Source organism: Budorcas taxicolor, chromosome 18, assembly GCF_023091745.1.
Source record: "Budorcas taxicolor isolate Tak-1 chromosome 18, Takin1.1, whole genome shotgun sequence".
NCBI classification, from domain to species: domain Eukaryota; kingdom Metazoa; phylum Chordata; class Mammalia; order Artiodactyla; family Bovidae; genus Budorcas; species Budorcas taxicolor.
This window is the reverse complement of record NC_068927.1, coordinates 50,714,065-50,727,656: the sequence shown is the minus strand read 5'-3', so window position 1 is coordinate 50,727,656 and position 13,592 is coordinate 50,714,065. Positions and strand designations below refer to the sequence as shown.

The 13,592-nt window shown below is 41.5% G+C and overlaps 1 pseudogene; it reads left to right on the top strand.

Moving 5' to 3' along the window:
- Positions 1-9,727: 9,727 nt before the first annotated feature.
- LOC128064135 (alpha- and gamma-adaptin-binding protein p34-like) lies at positions 9,728-10,688 on the top strand (annotated as a pseudogene).
- Positions 10,689-13,592: the final 2,904 nt, after the last annotated feature.

Genomic DNA, 13,592 nt, shown 5'->3' with positions numbered 1-13,592 from the left:
CCCCATTCACTTGCTGCTAATAGATGATCCTTCCCTGTCCTCTGACTGAAAAGAGAGTTTCTTAAAATTTTTATGCCTTCGTTTGCTGCCCCGATCTGGGATTTGGATCACCATCTGGTTAAAGGTGGGCTTCCTTGGTGGTCAGACGGTAAAGAATCTGCCTGCAATTCAAAACACGTGGGTTTGATCCCAGGGTTGGAAAGATTCCCTGGAGAAGTGAACGGCTACCCACTCCAGTATTCTTGCCTGGATAATTCCATGGACTGAGGAGCTGGGTGGGCTACACTCCATTGGTTTGCAGAGAGTCAGATACAACTGAGCAACTAACAGTTTCACTTTTTCATTGGTTAAACTAGGAAGATACAGGAAGGTAAAAAAAACCCATAAAACTTTACCACCATATCAGTAATTTTTTGGATTTTGACTTCCCTTCCCAACCTGCCTTCTCTCAATTACTTTCCAGGGTTCTTGGGAAGTTGCTTTCTGTTTTCTGGCTAGAACTTTTAGTTGTAATCAGTGAGAGCTTACTTACAGTAGGCTTGACCAATCTTAATGAGAACCATAAGGAAACACACACACAAAATCAGCCGAGAAGAGTGACATTATTTTGAGTTTTTCAAGTATCTTTTATGTCCTGCTTAATTGAAAACAGTTGAATTCTGGTATCTGTTTCTGCATTCAGTGTATTGTGAAGCATTGTTTTTGGTGAAGTATATTAGGAAAATCTGGCTTCACATGTATAAGCAGTTACAGAGGTATATTTAAAAGATTTACTACAAAAAATATAAATTATACAAATATTATAAATATAATTATATAAATATTTAAAATATTATAAAAATATTATGTGGCACAGGGCTTAGTTGGGCTTCCCAGGTGGTGCTAGTGGTAAAGAACCCACCTGCCAAAGCAGGAGACATAAGAGATGAGGGTTCGATCCCTGGGTGGGGAAGATCCCCCGGAGAAGGGAACAGCAACCCACTCCTGTATTCTTGCCTGGAGAATCCCATGGACAGAGGAGCCTGATGGGCTACAGACCGTCCATGGGGTCGCAGAGTTGGACACCACTGAAGCCGCTTAGCAGCAGCAGCAGGGGCTCAGTTGCCCTGCAGCAAGTGGGATCTTCCCCGATCAGGGATCAAACATGCACCTCCTGCATTGGCAGGCAGATTTTTTACCACTGAGCCACCAGGGAAGCCCTTGAGTACATCTTTTACCTGTTCACTGTTTTATACCATTATGCATCAGATAACTGGAAAATATTGCTTTAGTAAGTTATTCAAATTTTCAAAAATGTTGAAACATTTCACTATATACTATCGAAAAAATCATAATCATGAGTATCCACATTGATCTTATCAGAAAATCTGTAAATATTTAGAAAGTTGCTAGACACAAGGTGGCAGATATGTGTTTCTCCTCGAAGGTTCAGATTTTATCATCTGTCACAATTTCAGTCCGTTATTCTCCTTAAAGGGGAGTCTCACTTTGTTCTTTTTCAGAAAATATCTGCCAGATAATCAAGTCTATGGTTTTAAAATTGTTCTTTCAATGTAAAAAAAAAGTTACGCTATGACAAAAGCTGGCAGTACAGTTCATAACTCAAGTAATCAAACAAATGCTTTTTCTTGAGAGTCATCATATATCATTATGTAACTTTATATTGACCTTGCCTTTTGTCATGCAGTATATTAAAATGACATGTACTCAAGGGTAGAGACTTAGTGGAATTTATAATTTAAAAACTGGATATTATTGTTTGTTTTTTGCTGTGAGTCCTTTGTAGAATACAATAATTTCTGGGATGTTGGGTGCCGCTGCCTTGATTTGCAACAAGAGCCAGGAGTTTTTCTTAGCTGCAGTACATGGGATCTTCATTAAGTCACATGTATCTTTTGTCATGGCACATAGACTCTGCAGTTTTGGCACCCAGGCTTCAGTAACTGTGGCACACGGACTCTCTAGTTGTGACGTGCAAGCTCTGGAGCTCACAGGCTCAGTAGATGCAGCGTGAGAGTTTAGTTGCTCCTCAGCATATGAGATCTTAGTTCCCTGACCAGGGATGAAACCCACGTCCCCTGCATACAAGGTGGATTCTTAAGCACCGGACCATCAAGGAACTCCCAAGAGACAGGATTTTTACCTGCCATTGTTTTTGCAGATTTTAACATAATGTAAAATCTGAATAACGTCTTAGTTTTGCTATGAAAATAAGCTTGATCCAGGGGACCCCCTGAAAGGGTTGAGGAGATGCAGGGGTCGCCAGATCCACTTTGAAAAGCACTCTACTAAGAGAAAAGATAAGGGAAGCATTTGTGGGTCTCCTACAGGACTAACAAGAATAAAAATGGATGGCACTTAACCCAGCCAGGAGGTTAGAGCCAAAGAGACCTGAAGAATAAGAAGGAATTAGATCAGTGAGGGAGGCATTCCAGACTAACAGAAGAAGCAGGGCAAGTGAGAGTATGTGTAGGAGACATAAGGGGACCAGGGGTGATGAGTTGAAATAGGAAAGAAGAGCTGGAGGCATAATTTGCAGTCTTGAATATTATCTAAGAAGTTTAAAATCTATCCTAAATGTAAAGGACAAGCACTGAAGGGTTTTAAGCTGGGAGATGACTTGACAAGATTTTACTTGTTTAGGATGATCACTCTTATTGCAGTGTAGATATGGATGCAAAGGGGAAAAGACTTTGAGCAATGGCTATGTGAATCCATTAGTAAAATGGCAGTTGAGAAGAAGAAAGAAATGAAAGTGTTAGTAGCTCAGTCTTGTCCAACTCTTTGTGACTGCGTGGACTGTAGCCCACCAGATCTCTGTCCATGGAATTCTCCAGGCAAGAAGACTGGAGTGGGTAAATGTTCCCTTCTCCAGGGAATCTTCCCAACCCCGGGATCAAACATGGGTCTCCTGCATTGCAGGCAGTTTCTTTACTGTCTGAGCCACCAGGGACTTGGAAGTAAATAGATGAATTTGAGGCAACCTACTCCAGTATTCTTGCTTGGAAAATTTCATGGACAGAGGAGCTGGGCAAGCTACAGTCCACGGGGTCACAAAGACAGACACAGTTGAGTTGCTAACACTAACACACACTGTATATTAACTTAAAAAAATTAAACAGGCATTTTACTCTTGCTTTTCTGGAGAACTGATGCCAATGGTGGCATCATTCACTGAGATTAAGAATAAGAAAAGAACCTAGGTAGGTGGAGCGAGACTGAGGTTTGGGATATACTAAGTTTGAAGTGACTTTGAGATATCCAGTAGGTATCCAGTAGACAGACACACCATCTGGAACTCAAAGGAGAGCTATTCTTAAAATTTTCAAAATCCTCTCTTGGTGTAGAATCATTGATTTTTCTCCTGAACTTGTACCCCTGTTATCAAGAATTACTGTGTCATGTTCCTTATCTCTGTACTTCTATTGGCCTAGCCCCAGTGACTTAGTTTTTACATCTCAGCCATTATATGGTGGTAAATAGTGAATATTGATAACTTCTGGATGGGATCTTATTTACAATAATAAATATAACAAAAGCAGGAGGTCATTTAGAATCATTACAAGGTATGAGTCACCTTATGGTGGTATCCGAAACCAGGAAAAGGTTTGAGAAGGCGTAGAAAGAGTGCAGGATGTAAGAAGAGAAAACAGTGATAGAGGCTTGAAGATGAGTGGTGGCAGAGGATAAGGAGCTTGAAAGTTGCAGCCCGAGGGGTTAGATGGAAACTTAGGTGCGTGCACACATGCATGCACTTAAGTATGTGCTGTCTGAGAAACGAGTGGAGGGAGAAAATTTAAAAAACAGGTTGTGAGAGATCACACCAGAGCAGGAAGATATCCTCTGGATTTAATTACAGTGGTTGTTGGCGACCTTGGCTGGTGTAAACTCAGCGAAGTGGTGGGGTGAAAACTAGACTGTAAGGGCTGAAGAAAGTAGAAAGAATACATGTAGAAGAATATAGGAAGTTGGGTTAGTGAGTGTACACTGCTCTTTCAAGAAGCGACTCTGTGGGAAGGAAAGTTAGAGGGTTTCATTTAGGGCAAAATGCATTGCTAGAAAAGTATGTGTGTGTGTGTGCGTGTACGTATGTATTTTAAAGAAACTGAACATGATTATACAATGATGTGTAGGAGCAGAGATTTCGAGAGGGGGGTTATTTGGTGAAGCCTGTCTCCTGACACAAGGAGAGGGGGATAGTATTTTGATTAGGTTGCCCTCTATCTTCAGTTCCTTCAACTTTATGCCTCTAATTAAGGAGCATGAGAACTGGAAACTACCTCTATTTGATGATAATATGATTATAAGAGGATCAGTGAAGGGACTTTCCTGGAGGTCAAGTGTTTAAGACACTGCACTCCCAATGCAGAGGGCATGGGTTTGATCCCTGGTCAGGAAACCAAGATCTTACCTGCTGCATGGTGGGGCCAAAGTAAAAAATAAATAAATAAAAAGAATTGGTGCACAGCAACCACGGACAGGAGAATTTAGTGAAGTAGCATGACACACGATTAATATACAGAAGTCAACAGCCCTCAGCAGTATCCAGTCAGAAGAGGTCACAAAAGAGCACAGCCTATACACAAGAGCAAACAGTAATGATAATAAAATACCCAGGCAGAAACTTAGCAAGAAACCTGTAAAACTTATATGAGGAAAATTATAAATACTCATAAAAGATGGAAAAGTAAACATGAATGAATGGAAGGCCAATTTATTTGAATAGAAGTCTCACATAATATAGTAATTCTTTCCAAGTTGATTTATAAATGCAATGGAGCTCCCTCAAAACTATCATCAGGTTTTTATCTAGAATTAGAAAAGTTGAGTATAAAAATATATTTGAAAGAGTAAACAAGCACAGCTAGGAAAGCTCTTAGAAAAAGGACCATGACAGGTAGGTAACGACCAGAGAGTTAAACATAGTATAAAACTTCTGTAATTACAATGATGAGGAATTAGCACATGAATGAATAGACCAAAAAAATAGTAGGAAATTCAGAAAGCAGACCCAAGTGCATATAGAAATTTAGTATACAATAAAGGTTGCATTTCAAACCACTGGAGGGAAGAAGGATTTTTTTAATAAGTACTGGGGTAAGTGGATACTCATATGGAAAGAGATCAAATTGAATCTACTCCTTACACCATACATCAGAATAAATTTTAAAAGACTCAGAGATCTGAATTTTAAAAGATGAAACTATGAAAATCCTAAAAGAAAACAATGACTTGATTTATAATCTTCAAGTGGGCAAAGTTGCTAACGGTGATTCAGAATGTAGCAGCAGTAAAAGAAAAGATACAGTTGACTACATAATGATCAATTTTTGCATAGCAAAAAATACAATGAGAAAAAAAGACAAAAGAACAGAATTCACAGAAAACACAAGTCCGTAAACAAATGAGCAGATGCTTGACCTCTTATGATACTTAAAATGCAAAATAAAACTACACTGAGATGTAATTTATTTATCTGATTGACAACATACTTTGTTGTTCTAATGTTGTGGGGAAATTGGCACGCTCATATTGCTGGTGGGAATGAAAAATAGTACAAAACTTAAAGAGTCCCCCTACATGCAGGAGACCTGGGTTGGATCCCTGGGTCAGCAAGATCCCTTGGAGGAGGGCATGGCAACCCACTCCAGTATTCTTGCCTGGAGGATCCCATGGACAGAGGAGCCTGATGGGCTACAGTTCATGGGGTCACAGTCAGAAAGAACTTAATGACTTTCACTCATATAGAGGAGGATCTGGTAATCTCCAGCAAAGTCACATACATGTAGCTTTTTACATATCAATCTCACTTCTAAAGAACTTATATATTCCCTTTGATCCAGAAATTCTCATTTTACTCTCATTTCCAGGGTTCTATCACAAGGATACAGTGACAAAAATACAAAATAATGAAAGTACAAGGGTGTTAATGGTAGTATTTTTTGTAACAGAAAAATGCTTGAAACCAAAATATCCATCAGTAGTGGAATGACTGAATAAACTTAAGGTATATTTACACAGTAGAGTACTATGCAACTCTAAAGAAGAATGGAGATCTTTACATGTTGTTATGGTATGACTGCCATGATAAAGTGTTAAACAAAATAGTAAAGTGTAGGATGGTGTATGCAACATGCTACCTTTCGTGTAAGAAAGAAAGGAAATGCAAATACACACATACATACGTTTGTGTATTTTCAAAGAGAAACACTGGAAATGAATAAATATCCCATAAATATAGTTATTTATAGGTGAAAATAAGAACTCTTTTTTTCCAGCAGTTCTTTTTCTTTTAATTTTTGGCTGTCCTGGGCATTCGTTGCTGTGCAGGTGTTTCTCTAGTTGTGGCTAGCGGGGGCTGTTCTCAAGTTGCGGAGGGCAGGTTTCTCATTGGGGTGGCTCTCTTGTTGCAGAGCACAGGCTCTAGGGTGCGCAGACTTGAGTAGCTGCAGTGTGGGCTCAGTAGCTGTGGTTCTCCAAGCTCAATAGTTGCTGGCTCAGGGGCTTAGCTGTCCTGTGGCGTGTGGGATCTTCCCGAATCAGGGGTGGAACCCGTGTCTCCTGCATTGGCAGGCGGATTCTTGACCACCCGGGAGACCGGGAGAAGAAATGCGATAGAGGGCACAGAGACTGCAGCTAGACCTCTGGGAATATACCTCATTATAAAACCTGGGCTTTGGAATCGTGCAAATGTTTTATACATTTCTCTCTTTTTTTTTTCCAACGAGATCAAAGGGCCGCGACCGGCCCCTGTGCCCCCGCGCCCCAGGGGTGGCAGAGGACCCGCGGCGCGGATGCTTATAGCCTCACGTTTCGTCGGCCCTCGGCTCTGCCCGCAGCAGTCCCTTTCCGCGTCCCAGCGCCTGGGCGTGGCCCCGGCCAGGAGGGGGGGGGGCGAGGCGCTGAGGCCCAGAGGTCCCGCGAGGGCCGCCCCCTCCCCCTCGCCCCTCCTCCAGCGGGGTCGCGCCGCTGGACCCGAGGCCCCGGCTTAGGCTGGACGGACGCCTCCCTAGACCTACGGGCGCGGGCGAGTCCGGGGACGTGCGCGCGAGCCCTGCCATCGCTCCTGTCGCGCGGACCAGGGCAGCCTCCGAGGGTGGGCTGAGGACGCCGCTGGGTAGGGGTAGGGGGGCGCCCGTCGGGAGAGGTAGAAACGAACAGCCTCCAGAGTCCAGCCGCCTAGTGCAGCTACAAACCCTTGTGGGGAGGGCTGGCTTTCGGTAGATCGGTAAACTAGTAGGAATCAAAGCTCTTTGAGAAATGACTGATTTCTGGGTTTGGTGAGGAAGTGTACAGTGATGAGCCTGACTGTACTGTCAGGCTGTACTGTCCTGTCATACTGTACAGTATGACAAGAGTATGGCATCTTGTCATACTATAAATCAAGGAGGCTCCTACTAGTCAAAGGTGGAAATTGAAAGAGCAAATATGTTTAAAACCTATATATTCGTAATAGTATTAAACACAGACACACACACCCAATGTTTGTTTGCCTTCAGAAAGAGCTAAGTCTGAAAACTGAAGCATTTGAGTTGTTTTTTCTGTATTACCTGCAACTCAGGGCAACCAAGGAATTAATGAGGAATGTTTCTCTGCATAGTACTGTATGTGTATATTAGTATACAGATGTTTCTGTATATAGTATCTAGTAAATGAAGAAAGAATGATAAATTAGCAACCCCCATTTTGCAAAGTCCCTAATGAAATAATAAATCTAGGAAGGTTGCCAGATTCGGCCTATAAATTTCATGGGAACTACTTATAAAATTATAGTGGAGTTATATTGAACATGTATGAGTTTTAGTTGCTCAGTCATGTCCAACTCTTTTTGATCCCATGGACTCTAGCCCTCCAGGCTCCTCTGTCTATGGATTTCTCCAGGCAAGAATACTGGAGAGGGTAGCCATTCTCTTCTCGGAGGGATCTTCCCATCCCAGGGATCGAACCTGGGTCTCCTGCCACCAGGGAAGCCCTATATTGAACATATTTATCCTGAAAATTAATTTTGTTTATTTGAAGTTCAAGTTTAACTGAATGTCCTGTATTTTACCTGGCAGCCCTAGATCTAGATAATGATCAACAGCTGATGTTAACATAACTGAGACAGATGCAGAAGTATCATTTAATAAAATTAAACATTCATTTATATGTAAAAAAAACTAAAAAATAGAAGGAAATTGTTTAATAGAATAATGTGTACTCACAGAAACACTATGCAAGCATTATATTTAGTAGCAAAATGTTGAAAGCTTTTGCTTTCTGATCAGGAGGAAGACTAGAATGCCCTCATCATGACTTTTATTCTACTATGTATTAGAGAGGCTAAAGAAAAGATATAAAGATGAGAAAGAGAGTAATTAAACTCATTCATAAGCCCATGTGGCTCAGTGTGTAAAGAATTTGCTTGCAATGTAGGAGATGTAGGAGTCGCAGGTTTGGTGCCCAGGTCAGGGAGATCCCCTGGAGGAAGGCCTGGCAACCCACTCCAGTATTGTTGCCTGGAGAACCCCATGGACAAAGGAGCCTGGTGGGCTACAGTCCATAGGGTTGTAGAGTCAAAAATGACTGAGGCAACTGAGTGCATTCATAAGCAATAGGATTGGGTACATAAGAAATTTTTTAAAACCCTACCAATAAATTATTAGAATAATAAATGGTGACTTCTGGTTCCAGACAAGTTGGCAGAGGTTCATTTCTCCCTACCTCTCTCTGATATGGCCAACAAAAATTCTAGAAATAATACAACAGACATTTGTAAGAAGTCTGTGAAAGGTATAAAGTAGAAGCCTAAGTGACTTGGGACCTTAGGACTTGAGGAACAACAGTGAACCAGCATTTCTCAACTGACCCAATGGCAGGAGGTGGCCCACACCCACTGGCTCTCTAGCCTTCATTCAGCAGTAGAAGACACTCAAGTAGGTGCTTTTCTCTCCCATGGGCGTTATCAGCAGTGATCAAGCAGAAGCCCCGCTGGCACTGGGCAGTCCAGGAAGAAAGTGCCCTCCACCCCTTCATGCCAGTATCTCCTACCCATAATCTAGCAGCATCATGCAGGCACTAGGAAATTCTTTCAATTTCCACTGTTGGTGCCAAAACAAATTGGATGCAAGTGCAACCATAACTAGGGAAAGTAAAAAGACCAGAATAACACTACAAGTCTTCTGAAAATTAAATTGTCACTGGAACCACAGCACACAAAACTAGGCCAGGACCTGCATGCTAAACCTAGACATGGCAGCTGCCTGCTAAAATGGAAGAGTTAAATAAGATCCAGAGTGTTTTTTTTTTTTAATCATAATATCTAAAATGTTCAGGATATAATAAAATAATCACACATCATAACAAAAACCAGGAAGGTCACACCTTGAATGAGAAGACAATCAACAGATGCCCACACTGAGCTGAATTAGATGTTGGAATTATCTGATGAAGATGTAAAGTATCCATCATAAAAATGCTTCATCAAGCAGTTACAAATACTCTTGAGACTAATGAAAAAGTAGAAAACTTCACCAAAGGTATAGAAAATATAAAACAATGGAAATGATGAAACTGAGAACGATAATAACTGATATTTAAAGACTCACTGGAAAGACTCAAGAGGAGGAGGAATATGACAGAAGAAAGCATAAGTGACTCTGAAGATAAAACAATAGAAATTGCCCAATTGGAAAAAAGAAAAAAAATCAGAGTGGCTCTGGGAAGGAACTGGTTCGCGGGCACAGTGATGGCTGTGGGCATCCCCTGCATGCTCATTACTAGATGCTCGTCCACCTTCTCCGCAGACCGGCTGGTGCAACAAATTCTTGGAACAGAAGATGCTGTTGTGGAAGTGACTGCCAACGATGCTGTGAGATTTGATCCCTGGACCATCAATAATAAATACTACTCAGCAGATATCAATCTGTGTGTGGTGCCAAACAAATTTCTCGTCACTGCAGAGACTGCAGAGTCTATCCAAGCATTTGTGGTTTACTTTGACAGCACACAAAAATCTGGTCTTGATAGTGTTTCTTCCTGGCTTCTTCTGGCAGAGTCATGGTTACCTGAGGTGATGATCTTGGTTTGCAATAGAGTGTCTGAAAATGGTGTAAACCGACAGAAAGCTCAAGAGTGGTGTATCAAACATGGCTTTGAATTGGTAGAACTTAGTCTGGAAGAGTTGCCTGAGGAAGATGATGACTTCCCAGAATCTACAGGAGTAAAGCCAATTGTTCAAACCTTGAATGCCAATGTCTGGTCCAATGTAGTGATGAAGAATGAGAGGAACTGAGGCCTTAACCATCTCAGCTCATTGACTGGAGCAAACCATAGCATTGGATCAGCAGAGACCTGCCACAGAGACCTGCCACTCAAAGCAGCCCTGTGTTCCAGCAGCAGAGAGGACCGAATGCCTCTTGGATCATCGAGGGGCTGCCTCTAACACAGTAGACAGGCAGGTCGATAGCATTGTGGATCCCATATTAGACCTCAATATTCAAGAACTTTCCAGTCTTACTACAGGTGGTGGAGATTTGGAGAATTTTCAAAGACTGTTTTCAAAGTTAAAAGAAATGAAAGACAAGCCTGCGACGCTTCCTCATGAGCAAAGAAAGATGCATGCAGAAAAGGTGGCCAAAGCCTTCTGGATGGCAATTGGGGGAGACAGAGATGAAATTGAAGGCCTTTCATCTGAGAAAGAGCACTAAACTATTCATGCTAGGGCTTGCCTGACTCAGACCCGAGCACTCTCTCCTTGAGATTCTTCTCTCCTCAACCCAGTCATCTTTTGCTGAAATTACCAGCATCATGTTGGCTGCCTGACTTGTTTATAGGGTCCCATTAATTTTAGTTTTTAGTAGAGGGTAAACCAGAAATCTCTTTTCCCTCAGTGTTGGGGTCCTTTAATGGACCAGGACCTCGTGGTCCGGAGTCGATGATAAGAAAGTGAAAGAGAGAGTCGGAGGGAGGGAGAGAGAGAGAAAGAAAAAAAGAAAGAAAGACACGGGGACCCAAGCTCTTATGGAGCAAAGGTACTTTAATGATTTTTCTGTGAGTATATATAGGCTGTAATACAAGAAATTTCTTTCAACAATGATAAAGATCAGAAAACCAAATGTACAGTAACCGTTACCAAGGGAACAGGGATAATAATGGTCACAAGTTCAGGAGATAATCCATATCTCAAAAACGGGGGCGAGACTAAGCAGTTTTGTAAAGAGAATGCTTACTAAAGGAGACCCAAGTCTGTCTCACACAATGACCTCAGTTCCTGGGAGCAGCCTGCTGTTCCGCTTAAAAAGAAACAAAGGACTTGTGAGAAACAGCAGGTAGGAATCCTCCCGTTAAATACTCCCTGACAATTCCCCCTTATTTATTTATAATATTTGTAAAAAGAGTTCTGACCATTAGAGTTTGTTAGTTTTAATAATCTTTGCATGAAAGCAATGGTAGATGACAAAGTAATTGTCAAGACAATCACTAAAATTACAGTTCCAGACCCGATGCTGTGAGTAATGCTCTGAAACCATCCACGTGGGTCTAGCCCAGATAATTGATCAGCTAGTTGTTCAACTAAAGTTTTCAAATTAGTGGAAGAGGACAGACTTTTAGAAAAGGTTTCAAATTTCTTTTTGTAATAATTGCACATTCAGAGAGGCATTATCATGTATGTTTTGTAAATGAAATTTGATTTGTTCCCAGTTGTAGGCACTATTATTGAAATGAACAGGAGTAACACAAAATTGAGTAGAATTCCAATCACATTTTAGCATCACCTGTTTTTGTACATCTGTTAATTGATCTCCAACCCATTTGATGGCTGTTTTAGTTCCTGTATTTCCTCTTGAATATCCTCATCTATCTGAGCCTGAGTGGCCCATATAGTATAGGCATCTTTAGTCCAATTTTGAATAAAATTATATGTTTGAATTGAGGTTTGTAAAGCAATACCAGTGACACCAGCATTGGTGCAAATAACTATTAATCTCAAAATGCCAAAAATCAGCCATCCAATGAATCATTTAGAGCATTGGAGCAATTTAGTAAGTAACCGGGAAGCAAGTCCAGCCATGGGACCTTCTTCCCAGGGTCAGTGGAGATTTATTGGTAACCACAGATTATGTCAAGATCGAACAGTCAAAAGGGAGTCATTTCTCAAGGAAATAAAGTTAAGACAAGTATATAATTTACAATTTATGCAAGTTACAGAACATAAAGTCTTATTGAATTGTAAATTTCCTGTAGCTATAACAAAAGGAAGTGGGACATAGGCTTGTATAAAATATGATTGATTATAATGAAAGAAAATAGTTTCTATGACTACGATTGGTCCCTGTGAAATGTCCAGTCCAAGTCCCAAGTTCCTCGGTGCTTGCAGCAGTTTCCAGATGTCTCATAGTTTAGGAGTTTAGGCCCAATCTGTTTATCAAGGACGATTCGAGGACGAGGAGGGGCCATTATACCGTCAAGTCACCCAAGAGTCCTCTGTTATGGTAATGTTCCATTGTAGTATTAGTAACCTTCAATGCTACTTGAGTAATACAATCACATACAGTGCTGTTAATATCATCTGAGCAGTTAGATAACCTTATACCATGGGGTCCCCAACTGACAATTGTATGATTAGCCACAAACATTAATTTTCCTGACTTGGTCTGACATTTGTCCCAATGAACAGGAATATATTTAAAGTTCTTATTAGTAAACCCTTTGCATATTTGTAAACCCTTTGTAAAGAACATTCTTTGTTCTTTCTTTAATTCTTTCCCTAAAGTTTCAATAGTATAAATATGGTTCATGGACAAACAAAGGGCAATAAATAATCCAAGCAGCATGTGGAAGTTCCTTTTTGGAGGCAGGACAAAAGCCAATGTTTGTTGATTAACATTAATATATAATTTTCTTTGGCCCATGCATAAGGGAAGGATTTCACAGCCTAGAGAAATGTTAGTCTTCCTTTTTTCTCAGAATGTGAGGGCCCCTCCAAGCTCCAAGGAGGGGGTATATGTGTTGAGCCATTAGTGGATATGATTGGTCCTATATCTGTCCATTCTATGAAGTGAAGTGAAGTCATTCAGTCGTGTCCGACTCTTTGCGACCCCATGGACTGTAGCCCGCTCAGGCTCCTCTGTCCATGGGATTCTCCAGGCAAGAATACTGGAGTGGGTTGCCATTTCCTTCCCCAGGGGATCTTCCCAACCCAGGGACCAAACCTGGGTCTCCTTCATTGCAGGCAGACGCTTTATCCTCTGAGCCACCAGGGAAGCCTGCGGCGAGCTATAACCTACAATAAAAAAGGGGGGTTAGGTATACAAGCCCGATAAGTGTGATCAATCAAGTCAGCCTGAGTGAGGGAAGCAAAAGCAAGCAAAGCAAGCATCAGTTCAGTTCAGTTCAGTCGCTCAGTTGTGTCCGACTCTGAGACCCCATGTTTTGCAGCACACCAGGCTTCCCTGTCCATCACCAACTCCCGGAGTTCACTCAAACTCATGTCTATCGAGTCGGTGATGCCATCCTGCCATCTCATCCTCTGTCGTCCCCTTCTCCTCCTGCCCCCAATCCCTCCCAGCATCAGAGTCTTTTCAATGAGTCAACTCTTCACATGAGGTGTC